Source organism: Gopherus evgoodei, chromosome 15 (genome assembly GCF_007399415.2).
Source record: "Gopherus evgoodei ecotype Sinaloan lineage chromosome 15, rGopEvg1_v1.p, whole genome shotgun sequence".
Classification (NCBI taxonomy): domain Eukaryota; kingdom Metazoa; phylum Chordata; order Testudines; family Testudinidae; genus Gopherus; species Gopherus evgoodei.
The window spans coordinates 570,403-585,515 of NC_044336.1; the positions used below are offsets into that span (position 1 = coordinate 570,403).

Here is a 15,113-nt window from a genome sequence, read left to right on the forward strand (position 1 = left end):
AATTGGGGTTGGGGTGGAGGAGGGTGTGAGGGCTCTGGCTGGGGTTGTGGGCTCTGGGGTGGAGCCAGAAATGAAGTGTTCAGGTTGCGGGAGGAGGCTCTGGGCTGGGTCAGGGGGTTGGTGTGCGACAAGGCTGGAGAGGGCTCTGGGTGGAGGTTCAGGCTCTGGAGTGGGACTAGGGATGAGGAGTTTGGGGTGTAGGAGGGTGCTGCAGGCTGGGACTGAGAGGCTCAGAGCAAGGGAAGAGGCTCTGGGTTGGGGCATGGAGGGGTGAGGGCTCAAGCTCAGGGTGCAGGGTCTGGGGTGAGGCTGGGGATGAGGGATGCAGGAGGGTTCTCCATGCTGGGGCCAAGGGGTTCAGAGGCTGGGAGAGGGATCAGGGCCAGGGTGCAGAGGGTTGGGGCCCAGGAGCGGGTCAGGGGTACAGGCTTCAGGTGGCGCTTACCTCAAGCAGCTCCCAGAAGCAGTGGCATGTCTCTCCTCCAGCTCCTAAGCAGAGGGGCGGCCAGGCGGCTCTGTACACTGCCCAGTCCACAGGTGCCACCCCGGCAGCTCCCATTGGCTGCGGTTCCTGGCCAATAGGACCTATGGGAGCAGTGCTTGGGGCAGGGACAGCCTGCAGAACCCCCTGGCTGCCCCTATGCATAGGAGCTGGAAGGGGAACATGGCACAGCTTCCGGGAACCACACAGAGCTGCGGTATGCATGTGGAGTGGTCCCCAACCCTGCTCCCCAGCGAGAGCTCGAGGGCTGGATTAAATCGGCTGGCAGGCTGGATGTGGCCCATGGGCCATAGTCTGCCCGATCCTGGTGTAAACTGAAGGTGGATTTGTGGAGAGAAGCTGAAAGTGCAGTTGGATCCAGGCCGGCTGGCAGTAGCGTCAGCTGTAAGACAAGCAGGGGCTGGTGGCTAGGGAGCTGAAACTTAAGGGCAGCACTTAGGATTGCACCTTCTTAGGGGTTCCCTTACCTGCTCCAGGCAGACTCTGCCCAGTACCGCATCACCCTGCGGCTGAGTCTGGCCTCAGCCTCCATTTGCATGTGGTTGGCTCCCCCCATAGACACCAAGGTCCCAAACAGATAGGGCACCTTACAGCCATGTGGCATCCCCATCCATTTGGGGGAAGACAAGCCACCTGGCTGTCTTGGCTATGGAGCACACCACATGATAGTCACTGATGACGTGAGACATGGTGCAGCAGTACCACACCAGGCCATGCCCCTCCTGGCTGTACCACTGTGCCACCACCCAGACAGGCTCCCATGGCAGCCCCAGCATTGTCACCCTTAGCACCTCCAGCAGCTCCTTCCAGATTATGGGGCTGGTGTTCATCCCAGTGAAGCTAAGGAAACCAATGATCATGTAGTAGCTTTTGTTGGCTGTGACGCCAGCCAGGAGAGTATAGGCTGGCTGTGCCTGGCCTCCAAGAGTCTTGGTGGCACATTGGGCAGGAAATCCCTGTCTACAGTCAGCGCGCACATTGTGTGTTTCCTAAAATTTCATGGCCCCACAGGCAGCCCACGATGGCAGTGTCACTGAGATCAGCAGAGCCTAGGTCATGGCCCAACACCCAGCCTACCTCCTTGGTGGCTTCTGGGCTAAACTCAGCCCAGGAAGAGGTGAAGGCACCACTCAGCAGCACAGTGCGGGCGGCTCCCCATCAAGAGGCGATGGAAGTCAACCTACGCAGCCCCAGCGCTCTGGCCAAAAGGCGTCAAATGGCCTGGGTCCCCACCGAATGCGGCCATGTTCTCCCGCAGACAGCGCAGCACTAGGTGCTGGTCCCACAGGCCAGCATTCCCCAGGGCAGCCAGGGGCAGGGACAGGAAGCCAAGCACCTCCAGCTGGTAGTTCATGGAAGGCACACTCACACTCTTGGTGGCAGCTAAAAAACGGCCATCTTGGGGCTCCACGGAGGGTGCACCTGAGAATGTGCCCACCCCCTCATCATGGATCCAGACAAGGATGGTGGCTGATGCAGGGAGGCCGGGGATGGGACACCCAGATGTTGAGAAAGAGGCAGGCCTTGGACTGCACCGTTTTGGGCCTCCACATGTAGGCATCACAGTAATCAGTAAGCAGAGGCTGGTAGGAGCCATTGCCAAAGCCAGTGGCCTCCAGGATGTGGCTCCAGGGCTGATGGGGAATTGGTTTTGGAAGCACAAAGCCCACATGTGGGGGCTTGGTGTAGGGGATCCCCAGAAAGGCTATCACTGTGCCAGAGCTTGCTCTGGTGGTGGTGAGCACCACACTTCTGTGATTATCAGAGCCAGAGCTGGGACCTGGCAGAGAGAGGAGGAGCAAGCAGGGGATATGGGGAGACCCAGTATGGCAGCAGCTGGAAGGGACATTCCAGCAGGTGTTATAGGAAATGGGCTCTGGGACCTTTCCCCTCTAGGAGGTGCTGTTTCTGATCCAGCCCCAGGTCAGCAGGAATGGCTGGCTCAGGGAGTGGGGAATGGGATACAGGGTCTTTACCCTGCTGGGGGAGTTGCTCTGCTGCAGCCCTAGCCATTTAAACCCCCATGAGAGCAGGAAGTCTGGCTCCTCTTTGGTAAACAGACTCTGGTCAGTCACCTCCCGGGCTCCAGCTCTCTGCTGAACTCCAAGATCTGCATCACCGTGCTTTGCCCTTTGGCCCATTGCTTTGCCATTTGGCCCATTGCTTTCTGCAGGCAAGAGGCCCCTCTATGCCAGGAGAAAATGCTGAAAGGCTGGGACACAAATCCATGTGCCCTTTTCCGGAGCTGGGGAGAGAACCCAGGAATCCTGATTCCTGATGATAGGACTTCTGGGTTCTCACTGGGTTAGAACAGGAGGGTCTGTAAACCAGGACTTCTGGGTTCTCTTCCCAGCATGGTGAGAAGGCAGTGGTGTCCAGGGATTAGAGCAGGGGTGACTGGGACCCAGGACTCCTGGGTTCCACTCCCCACTCTCAGCGTGGGGTCTGTAGAAGGGGTATTAGATGGGAAGCCACGAGTCAACTTCCCAGTTCCAGCTCCCTTGATACCAGTAGCCCTTTGACCACTCTGTATCCATCACAGAGCCTGAGGAACCCTCCCACACACACACACTACACAGATTTACCTACCCAGCTCCCTGCTTCAGGCATGGCTCTGTGGCTTTTACTGCAGCTCCCAACTCAGTGGGAGGGAGGAATCTGCTGATGCTGGAGCCAAGTGGCTCTTGTCTACAGTGCTGAGCGCACCAGTCAGGGATCAGCCACCTGGGTTTATTTACCCTGGGAGCAGCAAGTTTGCTGGGCTGTACATGCACAGGGCCCAGGTTCAAGATGGCTGACGGGATCCCGGGGCAGGGTGTCACAATAAAAATTGCCCCCGATGGGGTCCCCTGAGTAAGTACAAGCACTGTATATTGCTAATGCTTTTATATGCATTGGAAAGTATCTTGGGAAGGTGTGACGGTGCTGCCAATGGGAGCCAACTGAGGTCACTCAATCAGGGTGAACTGCAAACAAAATGGGACAGACAAACCCCAAAGGCTGGTGGATATTCTGATACTTAGATTTATCAACCAGCACAGAACAGCTTCACTGGTCACTTAGAAGTCCAATCCACACAGTTCCCAGCCTTAGGCCTCCGTCCAGACACACCTGTCAGGTATGATGATGATTCCTGAAAATCTTATCTCATCATATAAAAGAAAAGGTTCTTCCAATCCCAAAGGTTCAGCCACATACCCAGGTTTAATTATAACTTAGATCTTACCCAAAATACATGCTACAGCCAATTCTTATTAACTAAGCTAACATTTATTAAAAAAGAAAAGAGAGAGTGTTGGTTAAAAGATCAATATACATACAGACTTGAATTCAATTCTTGAGGTTCAGATGCATAGTAGAGGTGAGCTTGTAGTTGCCAAAAGGCTTTTTAGAAATAGTCCATAGGTTATAGTCCAATGTCCATATTCAGGGTGAGTCCAGTCAGTGACTGGGGATCTCAATCCTTGTGGCTTAAGGTTTCCCCCTTCTGAAACCCAAAGCAGATCTGAGATAAAGCAGAATCGTGTCCCAGGGTTCTTATACATTTCCAGCAGCCTTTCAGCCTGAGAAAACAATAGGCTTAATGCCTTCTCCCAAACATCCTGGCAATTAGCATAGAGTAATTTATCCATTAAACAGTTCAGATACAGGTTACCATAACCTTCAAAGAGACACATAGACAATAATACTATTTCACTCAAGTATCATCATAAATGTTAATATTCCTTTTTTGCTCTTTGAATTAAAACTATAGCAATAGACAAGACTTGTTTGCTTACATCACAAGACCTGAGCGAACATCTACCCTTTTACCTCTAACAATGCAGACTTGCATTTCAAAACTCTATTCATTTACATATCTTCCTAACCAGTTTCTACAGTTCACCCATCAGTCAGGTCATCTGAGTTAATTAATTATTTCTGGCCCTGTCACCTTTCAATGAAATATTATTTTACACTCATAAGTCACAGAAGGGTTGAAGGTGTGAGTATGGAGTGGAAGATTCCTTTGCAGATTACAAGAGGCCGAAGAGGGAGGAAGGGAGAAAGAAATGGGTTAACTTGATGATCCAGCCAGGCCTGAAGATAAGGACTGAAACTGCAGTTCAAGGCAAGCGCACAAAAACAAGCTCTCAGCTGCTAAACTGCCAGAAGCTTGTATCCCAACCCCAGCCAGCCCTGAGAAAGGAGAACTTAGTCAGATAAAACTGAAGGGGTTGCAAAACTAAGAAGATTGTGAAGGCCAGCAAGTGGGAACACAGTCTGGCAACCCTGAAACCGGTATGTTTTGGGGAAGCTAAAGGAGCCGTGGAAGGCCAGTTCGGCCTGGTACAGAGAGCACAGGGGATATGGGGTCCCTGGTCAGAAAGCCCCCAGAAGAACCCAGGGCTTAAAACCCTCTTGAGAGCTGAAGCAAGACAGAGATTTACAGCAGACCATCGATGATCTGTGCACAGGGCAGAAATCTCATCTACACTCCCCCCTTCTTCTTACGTTACACCCAGGCTTGGCCAGCCTTGTGTTGTGCGTGTATAAGTATGAAAGTGGGTTAGGGCTTAGGCACTAACACTTTCTTCCTCCCTCTGAGTGACATGGGGCACACCCAGCACTCACCACTGTTATTTGGTTAATAAAGCTTTAAACTTAGTCACTTGGCGTGCTCCTTCATCTCCTCCCCTTAAGATTTCAGCTTTGCGCGGTCAGGAGAAAGAAAAAAAAAGGGCGATTCCACCAGCGTGAGACGTGAATCTGCTGTTCCCGCTAAAATATTTTGGGGGTGGGACTTGACAGCAACAGCATATCTTTAGGCCTGTGATAAGGTTCTCCCCTATAATAACTCTGGAGGGTTGGCCAAAAAAAAAAAAAAGTTTAAATAGTGTGTCTGCCCTGGAGTGAGTGTGAGATAGGAGAAGTGAATCTGCTGTTCCCACTACAGTACTCAGTCCCCCTGTGCCTCTCATACTGTGCGCATCTCGCTGTGCTGAGTGAGACTCTACTGTGCCTGTACTATTTAAAGAGACAGTACGTATTTTTCGTACTGTATAACATGACCCCTGAATGCAAGGCACCTACTTCATCTGCTGCTCAACTGAAGAAACAGCGATGTGTTCCAACGCTGGAGAAAAAAACTGGCTGTGCTGGACTTATTGAGAGATGGTATGTCCATCAACAACGTGGCGCGTAAATACGGCCACAACGAATCTAGCATCTGTGCCATCAAGATTCGAAAGAGAGAAATTCATCAAGCCATGGCATCAAGTTCTCCAGTAACTACTAAGATGACGAGCCAAGTGCGTAGTAAGACTTTAGTGAATTCTGAAAAGGCATTAAACTTATGGCTGTAAGACATGAACCGTAAACGTGTGCCTATCAATGGCAACATGTTGCAAGAAAAGGCTCTTAGCATCTATGCGCTGTTCAAACCTCCCGCCGAAAAGAGACAGCCTTCTGATGAGAAGGAGTTCAAAACCAGCCAAGGTTGGCTTAAGAGTTTTAGGAACTGCTTCAACCTCAAAAATGTGCAGACTACTGGTGAAGCTGCATCTGCCAATGAGGACACAGCAAAAGCCTACCCCAAACAATTAAAGAAAATCATAGAGGAAAGAGGCTATCTTCCAGAACAGGTTTTTAATGCTGACAAGACTGGGCTTTTCTGGAAAAAAATGCCCACCTGCACTTACATTTTGAAATCAGAAAGACAAGCCCCTGGCTTCAAAGCAGCTAAAGACTGTGTGACTGTGTTGCTTTGTGGCAATGTGGCTGGGCATTTAATAAAGCTGGGCTTGCTCTACAGGGCTTCAAATTCCTGTGCCTTAAAAGGCAAGAACAAAAATCTCCTGCCTGTGTTCTGGTAATCAAATGAAAAGGCTTGGGTGATAGCAGCATTATTTCTGGATTGGTTCCAAAAGTGTTTCATTCTGGAGGTCAAGCAGTACCTTGAAGAAAAAGGACTTGACTTTAAAGTGTTGCTGATCGTAGACAATGCTCCTGGCCACCCTGTGGCACTCCGGTTTGTGCATAACAACGTTGAAGTCATCTTTCTCCCCCCTCAATACCACCTCCATCCTCCAACCTCTCGACCAAGGCGTCATTAGCTGTTTCAAGGCTAAGTACACGAAGCTTACATTCTCACGGATCCTTACTGCTATGGATGCTGATCTCAATGTTAATGTGATGGAGTCCTTCAACATTGCTGATTGCATCACTTATATTAAACAGGCAATGGATGCAATCAAGTCTGAAACAGTCAATACATGTTGGCAAAACCTATGGGAAGACTGTGTGAGTGATTTTAAGGGTTTCCCAACCATTGATAAAGAAGTGCAACTCATTGTTCAGGTGGCCAGGCAAGTGAGTGGTGAAGGCTTTGTCGACATCCTCGAGGAAGAAATTGAGGAATTAATTGAGGGCCATAGAGAAACATTGAGTAACGAAGAGTTAGAGGAACTGATAAAATCATCTATAGAAGACAAAGATGATGACAAACAGGAAGAGCCAGCAACTTGGAATCTTCATAAATTTTCTGAAGTGTTCCAAGCAGCGAAACACTTGAATGATTTAATTTCTGAATATTATCCCTCTATAGAACAAAGCCTCAAAATCACACGTAGTATTACGGATGATTTGATACCGTACCAAGAAATGTTTGAGGACAGTGACAGTTGCCAATCACCATGTTTTTAAAGAAAAAAACAACCAGCAGCAGAGCCTACACAATCAACTTCTCGAGCTGAATCAGAGCCAACCACTTCGACTATGACTCGCTCTCCATCACCCAAGCCTGGCCCATCATCTCTTGGATCGACATCAAGCCCTGATGACTCAATAATAGCATTGTCAGGGGAAGAGGAAGACTAATCATTGGAGTGTGTACAGTACAAGACTAGCAAGAATATCCAGGATGACTGGTGACTGTTCAGGTTTACAGTACTGCACTGTACTGTACTGTTTTCATTTATTATTCTTTCATTCTTCTGTCTCTCTGTTATGTTATTAAAAATACTATAAAATTGTATTTTGCATATGTAGTCTTTATTATATACTATACTGTACATTGCTATATACAATACATAGTACTGTACAGGGTTGTATACACAAAATTGTACTTTATTGGTGATTTAAGGGATTTTCAAGGGTCATTTTGACTATACGCAGTTTTCGCTTTACGCGCTGACCGCGGAACGTAACCCCAGCATAAGGTGTGACAGACCTGTACTACATTCCCTGGGCCGCTTCTTACCATGAGGTGCATCTCAGGCATCTCCCTGACTCTAAAGCTTCTGGCACCTGGACTTTTGGGTGGAGACTCATGTCTCTCTCCCTCCTGATCAGGGCATTTCCAGATGGTCTAGTTCCCTGCTTTTGCTGTGTTGGTCCCAGCAGAGACAGGCAGCGCCAGCAGGCCTGCTTGCTTTCTCTTCAGAGACAATTAACAATGACTGCCCACAGTTATAAGTTATCACACAGCTCTTTCTAAGCAAGCCTATTTTATTCTTAAGGCATTACAGAGAAAACATATTAAAACCAACAAAAGAACCTACAGGCATGCTAATAAACTTATCAGAGATCATCCCAATTCTAGCACGGGCTCTGACCAGTGATTACTCCTTCCACTCAAGAAGTTTCCTTGTGGCTTCAGGTTCATCACAGCTTCAGCTCAGAACCAGCATCCAGTCTTATGGAGCCTCTGTAGGTCAAAGCCCTTTCAACCCTTCCCGAAGGATTGAAACTTTCCATGGACGGGGGTCTTGTCCATTTGCTGGGTCAAGAGTCAGTCTAAAACTTGGTTATTTATCCCAAAGTATTTTCTTTGTCTGGAAAATCCAGTTTGAATTAGTTTATGCAAATCTATCCAGGCAGTGTTTTCAAACGCCTGATAAGTGGAGGAATTACATTCACATCTCCCTCATACTGGAAAAGATATGTATAATGCCACAATAACACATACACAATTGCATATTTAACACAATGGACCCAAAGGAATTAAACCTAATTCAATAAAGTGATTTATTTCAGTAAAGTTCATCTTAATTCCATAAGGTTTGTTCAGGACATTGCTCTGTGACAGACTGACATTTGGGATCCCTTGGGCTAAATACAGTGGTGGGAATGTGAGGGGTTAATGTGGTAGAATTGTTATATGGGATGGAGTGGTTTAGCAATTATGCATTCTGCTTCAGGGAGGAGGCGGCCAGTCACACACAAAGCAGCCCCATATGGGGACTAACCTGCCTTATCCTGCATTGTTTGGGGCTATCTGCCAGTTAAAGGCTAGATGATTGTAACACCTGGGAGACACCATTTCCCCAAATGGGGGGAGAAGGCTCTTTAAATATGAAGGAAACTAGAAAGATACAACATATAAAAGGCACTTAAATGATTCAGCAATGTTTCCCTCACAATGTAATCGTAGTTGCCACCTGAGAATCATATTTTAAAGACAGATCCCCAGCTAATGTGAACTGGCATCTCTCCATTGGAGTCCATGCTGTCAGAGCCCCACCTGGTGTACACTAACCCTGGGTACGTTGGCTCTACACTGATTCCCATCAGCTGAGAATCTAGCTCAGGGGGCTTTTCAACATTCACCCATTTTGCAGGGATTTATCAGTGGGGATACGAAAAAAACACTCATGAAAACTAAGCACCATCAGTAAAAAGGTACAAAGGAGCAGAGATTAATAAAACAAGCTGAGCTGATCATTTAGACTAAAATCCCCAGGGAACTGCTCTGAGGCCAGAGACAGTTTAACCAGCATCTGCAGAGCATTCAGTGTGACCAGGAGGCATCATTTCTGGTGGGAGGAGGGGAGGCTGTGATGGGAAGGTCCCTTTTAACTTTATACCAAGCAGGACCATTACTGGGAGCAGTGGGGATCATCTTCCCCATGGGTCTGGGGTCCCAGCTCTTTTTTGTATGTAAGGTCTGTCTTCCCTGTCTGGGCTTTCCTGGGCAGGCTGGAGTCTTTGAAGTGGTAGGGTCACTTGGGGAGATACTAACCTCGCCCATCTGCAGCCTGGGCTCTGATATCTTGCAAGGAATGTGGATTCCACCCACAGCAACAAAGAGTTACCGCAGCAAGCCTGCTGCCAGGACTGCCTGACCCCAGCAATCACTCTGACTTCTCCACCCTCACCTGCTTGGGGAGGTCCTGGTGATAAACCAATTGCTTGCAGCGGAAGTTGCCTTAGTCCAGGAGCAGGGTTCCTGGTTATGCATCCCAAGCAGAGATTGGCATTTCCCAGCAGTCCAGACTTTGGTACCTAACTCTGTCAGAGGGACTGATTTAGGGTAGAACTCTCTTATTGGCATGTCCCACTGGCCAGCTTAGGTGACTTCCTGCCTAGTGTACTGAATTTTGTGGCTCCTATCCTAAGGTGCCTATCTTTCCCCATGCATTGCATAGGGAGCCCAGATGTCTGAAATGTCTGAACTGATCAGTTGCAGCATTCAAAGTCATTGCATTACGTGCAAACAAACACCATGGAGTTGAGTGTCGGGTCTCATTTTGCTTGGCCCAACATAAATAAAAAATAGTATCTAGTGCTTGGATAGAATGTTTCATCAGTAGACCTCCAAGTCCTCTACAAAACAGGCCATGATCATTCTGGTTGCTACTCCTGACCACTTTCTTATGCTAGAAAAACTTAACCTCCTGCTGAGGTTGAATTTCTAGGCCTCTCAAAAAAGGAACTGTGGAAATTAGTCCCTCTCAGTGTTGCCTTCTGAATGTAAAGGTGATAGGGAAAAGGGGCAGAGGAGGTGAATGATAAACGGCAGAACCTCTCTAACCCTGCACACTCCCTCTCTTCTCGTTCCATGATAACCAATATCTTGATCACCAGATCACTGAGATCCATTTGATTCCCTTCTCCACCAGCCCAAAACATTAAATCCCCCAGATCCTTGGCAAAACCCCCTCCTGGTCACTTGACATCTGATTCCCAGCACCCTGGGACAGTTATCCTGCAGGGAACAGTTCCAGGTAAGTGTGGGAGCTGAGCTGAGCCCAGAGACTGTTGGAAGATGCAGGATGGGGACAAGTGTGTGGAGTGAAGGTGGGGCCTGGCCCAAGTATACTTCTCCTAATCTCAGTGGAAAGGAAACCCCATCTTGGATAGGAAGGGAGGTGGGGGAAACTTCAGAGGGAGCTTCTGGAGGAGTTTCTTTCTCCCTTCCCCCAGCAGGTTAGCAGGAGGCAAGACGGTCCATCAGTTCAGCACCCAGGGCTGCAGCAGGGAGGAGGGGCTGATCGGGACTTCTTCCCCTCTGCCTGGGGTTTGCTTAGAGCAGGCAAAGCCAAAGAGTCCCTGATCACCTCAGGGTGAGCTGCTGATGGAACCTGCCCCCAGAGATGGGCAGCTAGGTACTTGGGAGCCAAATGCCACCACTGTGTATGGGAATTAGGAAATGGAGATGTATATATTACTGTAACCAGCCCTAGTCAGAGCACAGTCAGCATTTCTCTCCTGTATAGAGGAGTCTCTGAGGTCCAATATGGAGTTAGCTTCCCAACTGCAGCTTTCTCTATGCTAAGGACATTTAAAAGAACTCTCCCCTGTGTGGATTTGCTGATACCTGATACGATATGTGCCCAACTGAAGTGTCACCCACATTCAAGATGTCTCTCCCATGTGGAGTCTCTGGTGCATGATAAGGTGTGAGTTCTTCCTAAACCTTTTTCCACAGTCTGGGCATTTATGATGTCTCTTTCTCATGTGGACTTTCTGATGTCTAAGAAGGTGTGATCTCTGAATGAAGGTTTTTCACAGTCAGAACATTTATAGAGTTTATACCCTGTATGGATTCTCTGATGCATAATGAGGTGTGAGCTCTGACTGAAGCCTTTCCCACAGTCCAAGCATTTATGAGGTTTTTCTCCCAAATGGATTCTCTGATGTGTTCCAAGGTTTGAGTTCCAACTGAAACTTTTCCCACAGCTCAAGCATTTATGGGGGCACTCTCCTGTGTGGATTCTTTGATGTTTCGTAAGGTGTGACCGCCAACTGTAGCTTTTCCCACAGTCTAGGCAAGCATGGGGTCTCCCCCCACTCAGGGCTGGTGCTACCATTAAGGTGAACTAGGCAGTTGCCTAGGGCACCAAGATTTGGGGGTGCTAAAAAACAGTGCCCCCAATTTTTTTTTTACAGCATTCCTTCCCAAGCACGTGGTTGCTGCTCCACTTCTTCTCCGGTCTCCCGGGTTTGTAGTATCAATCAGCTGTTTGGTGCTGCAAGCCTGGGAGGAGAATTAGAGCAGGGGCAGCATGCTCGGGGAGGAGGCGGAGCAGAGGTGAGCTGGGGTGGGGAGGTGCCGCACGGCTTGGGGGGGAGCTGCCGCGGGGGGGCACCTTAGGGCAGGGGGGGAGCTGTAATGGGTGAGTGTCTGAGGACGGAGGGGGTGCGGGGAGCTGCCGCAGGTCTGGGGGGGGGGGCGCAAGGTGGAAGTTTTGCCTAGGGCATGAAACTTCCTTGCACCAACCCTGTCCATATAGCCCAGTATCCTGTCTTCCAACTGTGGTCAAGGCCAGATGCTTCAGAGGGAATGAACAGAACCCATTCCCAGCTTCTGGCAAACAGGCTAGAGACACTCAGAGCATGGTGTTGCATCCCTCCCTATCCTAGCTAATAGCCACTGATGGACCTATTCTTCAGGAATTTATCTAGTTCTTTTTTTAATCCTGTTATAGTTTTGGTCTTCACAGCATCCCCTGGCAAAGAGTTCCACAGGTTCACTTTATGTTGTGTGAAGAAGTATTTCCTTTTTTTTAAAAAAACCTGCTTCCTATTAATTTCATTGGGTGACTGCTAGTTCTTGTGCTATGTGAAGGATTAAATAATATTTCCTTATTCACTTTCTTCACACCAGTCAAGATTTTATAGACTTCTATCATATCTCCCCTTAACCATCTCTTTTCTAAGCTGAAAATTCCCAGTTATTTTAATTTCTCCTCCTGTTTCATACCCCTAATCATTTTAGTTGCCCATCTCTGACCTTTTCCATTTCCAGTATATCTTTTCTGGGATGGGGTGACCAGATCTGCACACATTATGATATCTTTTGTCTTATTATCTATCCCTTTCTTAAAAAAGCAAAGGTTTCAGAGTAGCAGCCATGTTAGTCTGTATCCGCAAAAAGAACAGGAGTACTTGTAGTACCTTAGGCCTGGTCTACACTATGAGTTTCTCGAATTTAGCAGCGTTAAACTGAATTAACCCTGCATCTGTCCACACAACAAAGCCCTTTATTTAGATATAAAGGGCTCTTAATATCGATATCTGTACCCCTCCCCAATGAGTGAAATTAGGATTAGTGTGGCCACAATTTGATGGTATTGGCCTCCGGGAGCTATCCCACAGTGCAGCATTGTGACCGCTCTGGATAGCAATCCGAACTCAGATGCACTAGCCAGGTAGACAGGAAAAGCCCTGCGAACTTTTGAATTTCATTTCATGTTTTCCCAGTGTGGAGCGCTGATCAGCACAGGTGACCATGCAGTCCCAGAATTAAAAAAAGCTCCAGTATGGACCATATGGGAGATACTGAATCTGATCTCTGTATGGGGAGATGAAGCTGTTCTATCAGAACTCCGTTCCAATAGACGAAATGCCAAAACATTTGAAAAAAGTCTCCAAGGCGATGATGGACAGAGGCCACAACAGGGACTCAACACAGTGCTGCATGAAACTAAAGGACCTGAGACAAGCGTACCAGAAAGCCAAAGAATCAAACGGATGCTCATGGAGGGAAGGGCGACTGACAACTGTAGCTATCCCACAGTTCCCGCACTCTCCAAAAACTATTTGAATTCTGGGCTGAGCTCCGAAAGCCTGAAGGGTCAAAAATATTGTCGCGGGTGGTTCAGGATGCATGTCATCAGCCGCCCTCCCGCCCGTGAAAGCAAAGGGAAAAAAATCATACACAGCGGCATCCTCTTGCCTTGCTTTACGGAAGGCAGATGGTACAGTATGACTGATATCCGTCATCATCATCCTGTGGGTGCTCCTGGCTGGCCTTAGTGAGGTTGGCTGAGGGTGCCTGGGCAAAAAAGGGAATGATTCCAGGTCATTCTCTTCTTTAAGTTTTGTGTAATGGAGATTCACTCCTGCCTGGAATATCATGGCAGCTGGAGGCTTCTGCCTCAGGCTGCTCTCCCAGTCAGCAGCACCGCATGGTCGTGCCTACCCCAGCCTACTCCTTGCTACCAGGGCTCACAATCAAATACTTAGATCTCTACATTTTGCTGCAAATAAAAAAATTAAGCTGCCGTTTAGAACTGTCCCCCAACATACATACCCTGGGACATTTCGTATTTTACCTGTGTGAACCAAAGGCCCACACACAAATGGAGACTCAGTCCTGCCTATGCTGAGCTCTGCGTGGTCACCCGTGCTGATCAGCTCTCCACGCTAGGCAAACAGGAAATGAAATTCAAAAGTACGCGGGGCTTTTCCTGTCTACCTGGCCAGTGCATCCAACTTCAGATTGCTGTCCAGAGCGGTCACAATGGTGCACTGTGGGATAGCTCCTGGAGGCCAATACCGTTGAATTGCGGCCACACTAACCTTAATCCAAAATGGCAATACCAAATTAAGCGCTACTCCCCTCGTCGGGGAGGAGTACAGATATCGATATTAAGAGCCCTTTATATTGAAATAAAGGGCTTTGTTGTGTGGATGGGTGCAGGGTAAATTCGGTTTAACGCAGCTAAATTCTGTATAAATGCGTAGGGTAGACCAGGCCTATGTCTACAAAGCTATTTCCAGCCCCGCAGCCCAAGTCCTGCAAACACCCATGCACTCAGGTTCTAAGACTGGTTGTCAAGGGTGAAAGTAACTTAAGGGACTTACCAATACACAGGGCCGGGGTCCTGAGCAAGGGGGGCCCTCAACCGGAAGGCGAGCCTCAGGAGGAAGGGACAGGGCCTTTAAATCACCACCACTACCCCAGGGCTTCGGCAGCTATTTAAAGGTCCGGGGCTCTGGCTGCGGTAGCAGCAGCCAGGAAACACAGGCCCTTTAAATCACCGCCAGAGCCCTAAGGTAGCGGTGACGGTGGGAGCCCTGGGGCTCTGATGATGATTTAAAGGGTTGGGGCTCCGGCTGCATTGGAGCAGCCAGGAGCTCCAGGCTATTTAAATCACCACTGGAGCCCCATGGTAGTCATAGCTGCGGCAGCAGACAGGGCCCCGGGCCCTTTAAATCACTGCCAGAGCCCCGAGGCTCCTGGCCACTGCCACTACCCCAGGGCTCTGGTGGCAATTTAAAGGGCCAGGGCCTTTTACATTGACAGCCTGAAGAAGCTGCCCCCTGCTGGTATAGTCAGCTGTGTACCGGCTCTTGCCAGTATGCCAGACCAGACTGGACTGGTGAACTTTCACCTGTGCTGGTTGTGGTGTGGTGAGGAGGGGGAGGTTTGCACATAGGACTTGCCTCTCCCAGCATTAAAGGGGAGCATCATGCATAGAACCCATGGTGTCAAGGGGAGAACAGAGAGAGAGAGCAAATCCCCTCTGCAAACACTCTTCAACTGCCAGGGAAAGTGAGAGATAGAGGAAGCTAATTTGCAGCAAGGTGTCTAATTCAGACCACACCACTACCAGAACGTTTC

General features: G+C 48.8%; 1 protein-coding gene and 1 pseudogene across 1 annotated transcript in view; both read right to left on the minus strand.

Moving 5' to 3' along the window:
- LOC115635670 (zinc finger protein 436-like) overlaps nt 1–15,113 on the minus strand; it is a 340,481-nt gene that overhangs the window by 80,379 nt on the left and 244,989 nt on the right. The window lies entirely within an intron of this gene.
- Nucleotides 966–2,654, minus strand: LOC115635722 (annotated as a pseudogene).